At 39.1% G+C, this 8,653-nt stretch overlaps 1 pseudogene; it reads left to right on the top strand.

The window, feature by feature from the left end:
• The first annotated feature begins 7,561 nt into the window (after window positions 1-7,561).
• LOC109701874 (ras-related protein Rab-22A pseudogene) lies at window positions 7,562-8,423 on the top strand (annotated as a pseudogene).
• The last annotated feature ends 230 nt before the right edge of the window (window positions 8,424-8,653 follow it).

The raw sequence follows: 8,653 nt of genomic DNA, 5'->3' as shown, positions 1-8,653 counted from the left end.
CGAATCGGTCTTGCTGGCTGGTTATGTTAGGGTTGGACTTAAGTGATTCTGTTTTAATCTTGACACCTTTCACACGTCTACTGTCTTTTAATCTATGGACTGTATGCCTATTTTTCTTGTTGCATCAGAGCTTACAAAGACCAAGGACTGTGGTATTAACTGTGCTCAGCTTCCCAACAGACAACATCTTTCCTGTATATAATGCAAATACAAAGACTGTGTGTTGACTCAGAATCTGAGCCATGATATCCACTAATTATTGCAACTAGACCCTTCATATATATGTCTTTCAGTGCTGCAGAAAACCATCATAGTTACCATCCCATAATGTGACTCTGGACAAAGAGAAGTTTCATATGGTGTCACATGCATGTGTTATTTCACAGTTGGTATTGTTTGGAAAAGGAAAAATTGTGAATTTAGGATAAAATAAAATTGCAAAAAGTTACATGAAAACTGGGTTACATAACCCATGTGTAGATAAAACTCATCACAAGTTTAGGTTTTCACCCCAAATCAAACTAAATGTCAACATATTTCACTTTTAATAAACAAATCAAAGTGTATAATCCTCTGAATGTGTGTATGTGTTTGTATGTATGAATTAGCCGAGAAACCTCTGTATTTCAACGATAGGAGGACCCATAAATATCTGACACAAGTGTACATTATGAAAGTACAATACTGAAATACTCAACACCAAAGAATGATAACACCACCAATATTCACAGAAGAGTGTGTAAGAATATAGGTTTTCTATTGTTAACAATGGGAAACCTAATATTAAATGTGTCCTGCTCTTCTAAGAAAACGCACATGAGGACCTCCATATGGTTGCAGTAGATTTTGTATCAGAAGAGATATTTAGAAAGTACAGATTCCGTCAAAGGTTTTCAGCACAGTCCTCCAGTGATCTGTTTTTTCCATGAGACTGGAGTTCTCAATCAGGACCTCTACCTGAAGTCTCACCTGAACCCCTTTTGTGATGTCTTTTTCCAGTTAAGGTCTCACAAACAATTTGCCAGGGATGGCGTCAAGCTGTGATCCTTCTGCTCTCTGCCTCCTGAAGAGCTAGGATTACAGGTGTGAGACACCAGCACGCAGCCTCCAGTGACTACTTGAAAGCCTGGATTATAACTAATTTTCTTTATGGCAGTCTACCTACTGAGCAACTCTGCAAGCCGTGGATTGTTTTGGGTATATCTGAGATGTGGTCTCATGAACTATTTGCCTGGACTGCCATCCAACAATCATCCTGATCTCTGTCCTGAGTAACTAGGATTACAGGCATGAGCAACCATTGCCATGCTACTTTGGTTTTTGAGAGAGAATCTTGCTATGCCTCTCAGGATATCTTTCAACAGATCTTGTAGCCCAGGCATTCCATATAGAGGTCCTGAGGTGTTTTGTCTGAGACTGGCAGGATCCATAGCTCTTAAACCAGTATGATGAACTGAAGTGCTACTGAAATTGATCTTCCAAGAGCCAATACAGGGGATATTTATGGAAGGTGTGGGATTTCTATGCTAATAGAAATCCTGCAAATTTGCCCACTAATAGCAATCCTGGGTAAGGTATACAATCACATTCTTCCTAAGTGCCATGATGACCAGCCTCTGGCTCCATAGATGTTTTGGTCTGAGACTTGGCATGATTTTCTCACTCACACTCAGTTCTATACAGATTTTGGTGAATTTTGAGGATACTTTGGTTTGAATTTGAGCTCATACTTTCTAGGCCAGTACACTGTCATGGAACCAGACTCCCCTGCCCTCCACATGGTCATCCAGTGATTTTTCAGTTGACTCTATCCTTGGCATACTAATATAATAACGTGGAATTCAGGAAATGTTCCCAAGGAGACATGGAACACACAGTTGCTCTGTTGCAGGACACTGATCATTGTGGATATATCTCTTGGTTCCATATAGAGATCCTCAGGTGTGTTGTCTGAGATTGGCAGGATGGATAGCTGTTAAACCAGTATGATGAACTGAAGTGCTACTGAAATTGACCTTCCAAGAGCCAATAGAGGGGACATTTACAGAAGGTGTGGGATTTCTATGCCAATAGAAATCCCTAAAGTTTGCCCACTAATAGCAGTCCTGGGTAAGGTTTACAATCACATTCTTAAAGGTCACTGACCCTTACAACACAGTGCCCAATGTATAGTGCAGGAAGTGTGAGACAGCAGAGGCTATCCCATTCAATTCATGAGAAGTCACCATAATTCTGGTCTCCAAACATTCACTGCATGTCTTGGTCATGAGGCTTTTTTTCTCTACACTCAAGTCCTTCCCTCTAGTGGACAGACATGATGAAATGATTTATACAGGGCTTCGTTATACTATGTTCTATAATTCTGTGGATGCTTAAAAATAACAAAAGTCACAAAGAAGTTATTAGAAAGATAATTATAGCAAACTTGAAACTATTTTATTTTATTTTTTAATTTAATTTTATTTATTTATTTATTTTATTTTATTTTATTTTTTGTTAAATGGAACAATGAGACCTGTTGAAACTATTCTAGGAATGGGGGGAGGGAGGATTAAAGAGAATGATGGAAGAGTTCAATTCAACTATGTTATATTGTAAGCACTTGTATAAATGTCAGTGTATCACCAATACAACAATAATATGATAATAAAAAGTAAATGAATAAAAAAGAAGAGGTGAGAAAAGTTACATATGCTGTTTATATTTAATCATTTTCGCCACAAACTCTGGCAAAGAGTGTTGGTCTAGGTTGACAGGTGCTGGGCAAATGTCATCACTCAGGCTGTTTGGCAAGGTTGTGGGTCTTTGTGGATGTGATTTGGTGGAGTCTCTTGGAATAGTTTTGGTGACAGGAAAATGTGCATGACGAATCGGTCTTGCTGGCTGGTTATGTTAGGGTTGGACTTAAGTAATTCTGCTTTAATCTTGACACCTTTCACATGTCTACTGTCTTTTAATCTATGGAATGTATGCCTATTTTTCTTGTTGCATTAGAGTTTAAAAAGACCAAGGACTGTGGTATTAACTGTGCTCAGCTTCCCAACAGACACTGTCTTTCCTGTATATAATGCAAATACAAAGACTGTGTGTTGACTCAGAATCTGATCCATGATATCCACTAATTATTGCAACTAGATTCTTCATATATGTCTTTCAGTGCTGCAGAAAACCATCATAGTTACCATCCCATAATGTGGGGTGGGGGCAGAGACTCTGGACAAAGAGAAGTGAGGAAAGTACTTCCTCTAAATTTGAAATCTAAATTAAAGAGGAAAATATATTTATGTTAAGGGGAGAACATGCACAGGAGTAATAGGGAAAGAGAAGGAAACCTAAAACTTGAATGTGGTTGATGTGCTAACTGTAGAGCAGCAAATAAAGTAATCTTCAATTACCAGAGGCCACTATGGGAAGGGGACTAGGAAGTTGTGACAAGGTCTGATAGAGAGGAACCAATGTGGGTTGTAATGTGGCCCAAACAATGTATTCACATGTGAATAAATTTTAAAATGCTAAAAAAAGAAAAAAATATATACTTATGTGACAGTCATTAGATGGCATCAGATCACTACTGGACCAAGAATGGGTAATGCAACCTCTCTGTTCAATTCCCTCACCTGGTAATTTGATGGTGAGGAAAACAGAGTGTACCTTTTTTTAGATAGAAAACTATATGAACTTGTTTCATGCCCAACTTTGCCAGAAGTAGACTCGGCAGGCTACTGAGTCTTGTGAGTATTAGTTTTGCTCACTATACTTTGATTTAATCTGTGACTTGAATACTTTATCTGTAAATTATAACTACAAGGAGCTTAGTCTTATCCTTGAAGTATATACGAGATTGCATAGGTTATGACAGCAAAATGGAATACTCAATTGCTAATGAAATTTATGGAATAAATGATCTTATGCAAAAACAACCATGGTGTTTGATAGAAGAAATCTATTGCCTCTTAGAGATGACTGAGCACTATGGCTTACACATGTGGGAAGGAACAAGTTCTGCTGGAGGTAATTATCAGTGTGAAAGTGAGCTGTTCACAAGTACAGAGTCTCCCATAGCAGGGCAGAGACATCAGCCATGCTTATATGATAGCTCTGTCTTGTGTGAAGACGAAAATCAACAAAATTCTAACATTTCTAGAATTCCTCAAGGTATTAAATGTTCAGTTCCCCTTCTGCCTATTAAAAACACAAACCCACACATTATGAGGCCATCTCATAAAGATAAATAGACTTTATCAAGTGGAATTTTTAAAAACAATCTCAGGCATCCTGTCTACATATATGTGAGAGTGGTATGCATTCGATCTCACCCAGGCTAAAGTCGTGTATGAACTGGCATAGATGAGTACTCTCTATTCCAAATACATAGCAATACTTGGAAACATATGAAATAGCTGAGTTCCAGCTGAGAGAAAATAACAGTTCAAGTGTATTTCTCAAGTGTGTAATCAGAAGTAAAATCAGAGGTTAAAAAAAGTCTGTATTTACTGATTTAGGTTCTGGACTCAGATAAGAGTGAAGAGTGAGGAGAAGTTTTATTAGTACTGAAGTGGGAACAGGAAATGAGAACTCTGGCTTTCATGAAGCATGAGCAGGAACAGATGAGAGACACCTAGCATAAAACCTGTAACACCTGCACTGTTCGTGAAACTAGAGATAGAGAAAAATGATGGGGAAGGTGCATTGCAGGCAAACCTAAGTCACATCTAGAAATAGAAACAGTGGTGAGAAGTGAATTATCTCAGGAAGGGTCAGGATATAGAGCCTTTGTGCAGCTTAGTTGCCTTAAAATATCAGAATGGGCCTATGACTGATAAAATTCCTTCTGCTTTAGAAGACTCAAACTCAAAAGTAAAACCATTGAATATCTCCATGATGCAATTTCATAGAAAATAACTCCACTAGTAGTGAATGTTCTCTCTCTCTCTTTCACTCACACACACGCACACACACAGAGATAGAGTAAGAGAGAGAGAGACAGAGAGAGAGAGAGGAGCGGAGTTAAGATTCATGGAAAACAGAGTTCAGTTACTTAAGCAGGAAAACAAAAATTCAAAGATAAGATTGCAGGTAGTGCCAATTTTCCAGACTTAAGTAAATACTGACATTCTCAGATGGAAAGAATATTGTGTCACAGATAGGAGAATGTAAACAGTAATCAATAGTTTAAATTCTGAGACAAACCAAATCCTCAAAGTCAAAGAGGAAAAGCTCACAACTCAGTGGATAAGGAAGAAATCTAGGACCCACTTTCTATTACTTTCTGACCATTTCCACCTATCCTTGAACTGCTAAGAACTCCTCACTCGGGTAAACCTTACAGATTGCACCTGTGGGTTTGCTCCCAGGCTTCTGGTTGGTGTCAATAGCACCCCTTCGGAATCCCAGGTCCTTGACCCTTCTTGCAATACCAATACTAATTCCAACAAATTGCCTGCAGATAAAAAGAAAATTAGACATTATAGTTTTCATTAGAAATAACAGAGAATTCCCCTCCCAAATTAAAGGACTCCAGGGTAGGGACTCAAGGTAAAAACATATTTGTAACGGAAATATTGCTCATGAGTAAGTAAAAATCAAAAAGACTAACTGAACACGATGTGAACTGGTGATCATTAAATATTCTTAAAGATTAATAAATGATGTGCTTCCATTAAAAAGAAAAGTGATCTCATCTGTGCCTTGGTATGAAAAGTTTCCACCATGGAATTTCCGTATGTTTTGACATAAACAAAGTCCAAGGCAGATGTGCTAAATAACAAATTTGCATTAGAATGCTGACTCAACAAGGGGGGAAACCAGGGTCATATTTTTCTAAATTTACTGATTCCTTTAAACAGGATTATAGCATTAGTTGGTACCTATTTGAAATCACGTAAGTGTGTTAAAATGTTTCAGAAAAACATTGGGGAATCTAAATAGAATTCATACTTTCCAAACCAATACAGGGAGTGAAGGGGATAATATTTTTAAACACAGAAAGAATGATGGGGAATAAAACCTTTAAGAACCATTACATTGTAATGTTGCACTTATGCACTGTTTATTCCAAAGTAAGAGGGTCAGAAAGCTCCTCTGTGTTATTTGCTTTTATATTTTGTCTAATTTTGCCACTGATTCTCAGTCTAAAATCGCTGTCATTACTTCCCGCTCATCTGCCCCATCAGAATGTGTCTGCCCTTACAGTGTTTTCAGAAGTTTCCCACAGAGACCAGGTAAAAACTGAAGAAAGGATATGGAGCTGATGTGAGGAACACCACTCAGTTTGCACTTAGCTTCAATCTGAAGCATCACTTGATAATGTTCACCATGTTTAAGGAAGGCTACATGGTGCTACAAGGAATTCTTAGGAAGCAAGGGTTTGTGGATTTAAATCTTGTAATGTAAGGAAGACGTAATCAAGGTCTACAAAAAGATGAGAAATTTTAAAAACAGTGTTTACCAGAACTACATGTTTTAGAATGCATTTGATAATCTCTAAAATCTCTGAGGTTCAACTTTGTAATTTTCATGTTTGTCCTTTGATATTATTATCGATGAAAAACATGTGGTATTCCCATTTTATATAGAAATATTATCCAAAAGAGAAGTAAGTGTTAGATAAATAAGCAATACTGGTTGCCTAATTTGCATCTGGAAAAATGAGTTTGGTTGGTTTCTTATCTTCTAAAACACTGCAAATTTATTTTGGTACTTAAGTATACTTAACAAGAGGTTCTCCCTCAGTGAGTTTTGAGATTTTTTTTTTAAGAAATGAAAGCAAATCTGATCGTAAACAATGTTTCACTAATGTAAGGCATGAAGAGTGTGGAGGGGGAAATTTTGAGGGACATATGTATATTATGGAAAGAATGTATGGCATTAATATTTTCCTGATGACTGGACTTGATTTATTAGTTCAGCCAAGTTTTCTTTACCCTATGGGAAGGCTTTTTTGATGAAAAGAAAGTCCACTGATTTGCACTGCAGTACAAGCTCCTTAATACAGGAAACTACGCTCTCAGAACATACTCTTAAAAAAGACTTCAGGCTACCTTTGTGACAACATAATTCTTTGCAGTTTTATATGGTTCAGTGTTGGAAGTGTTTGTCAGCAATAAATTTGCAACTGAAGAAGTCTCTGTTCTCCATTGGATTCAGATCTCTAGACACTGAACTAATGCTTTGTAATATTTTTGCATTTCTTGGGCTGAAATAATAAAAATTGCCTTCTATTTTTGATGTGTTCTTCCATTAACATCCAGTGCCTAAATAAGCTGAGTTATGGCATCTTGGAGAAACAGTTGTTAAACTACTATATTTTTATATCCACTCATCATTTACAAGCATCCTTAATATAGATCTTTGCAAATGCAGCAACAACCCGATGTGATTTCTCATACTTAGAAACACGGTTCCGCGTGGCGGGTGGCACCCTAAGGGCAGGACTAAGAACCGGCAGACAAGCGGGCACTGCCTCTTGGCGGCCGGCGGCCGGGTCTAGGCCTTAGGGCGGTGGAGGCGCAGGGGATGAAGCTTGTGCTGGGCCGGGCCTCTCCCTCCTCAAGTTAGGGCCATGGCGCTGAGGGAGCGCAAAGTGTGTCTGCGGTGGTACTGGTGTAGGTAAATCAAGCATCGTCTGGCGGTTCTTGGAAGACAGTTTTGATGCGAACATCAGCCCAACCGTAGGTTTCGTGCCTTGGCACCAATGTACCATCGAAGGTCGGCTGCAGCTGTTATCGTTTATGATGTCACAAAAGAAGAGACGTTTTCAACACCAAAGAACTGGGTGAACGAGCTTCGCCAGCATGGCCCACCTAATGTTGTAGTTGCCATTGCGGGAAATCAGTGTGGTCTTATCGATGTCAGAGAAGTCATGGAGAGAGAGGGTAAGGACTGCGCTGACTCCATTCATGCAATTTTGTAGAGACCAGCGGGAAAATGCAACAAACACGAATGAACTCTTTCTAGAAATTAGCCGAAGAATTCCATCCTCAGACACCAACCCGCCATCTTGCGGTAAGAGCTTCAAACTCCGAAGTCAGCCATCGGAGCCAAAGCGAAGCTGCTGCTGACAGGCCTCAGCCTCTCGGTCCAGTGATGAAGGAGGTGGTCTTGAAAGCTAGCCGGAGGAGCTGAGGGCCCTGCCGCTAGTGTCTGCCTCACACTCTTGGGTCGTCTTTATGCGAAAGGACTCAAAGAAATTGACCCGTTCTGCTCTCACTTTGAAGACCACAGCCGTGGTATGGCAGTACTGACATACTGCTAGTGTGTCAAGGCCTTCTGGTGTACAAAGGGATGACATCATTCATTGGCTTTTGACCTTGCAGAAAGGAACATCTGATTGTATGGATGGTAGGATTAAATTGCTGAGTAGTTTTATAATAAGGATTTCATGTAACATAAAGGGAAAATTAGCACTTTCATTGTTCTGGAGGGGAAAAATGTCTGTGGAGATTATAATTTTCCTGGCTTCCCGTTATCACTATTAGAGGGACTTGTGTCATTTAAAATGTGGTAGGATAGCACAGGGGGAGAGGTGGTGGCTATTATCGAAGCTGCAATGTGTTATTTGTAGGATGGATGGGGATGATCTATCACTGCCATCTCTACAACATGTTGTTAAGTGTGTTAACCTAGGATGCACACAGGAAGTCAGCAGCCTGAG

The sequence above is a fragment of the Castor canadensis genome, chromosome 14 (genome assembly GCF_047511655.1).
Source record: "Castor canadensis chromosome 14, mCasCan1.hap1v2, whole genome shotgun sequence".
Lineage (NCBI taxonomy): Eukaryota > Metazoa > Chordata > Mammalia > Rodentia > Castoridae > Castor > Castor canadensis.
This window is presented reverse-complemented; position numbering and strand designations above follow the sequence as displayed.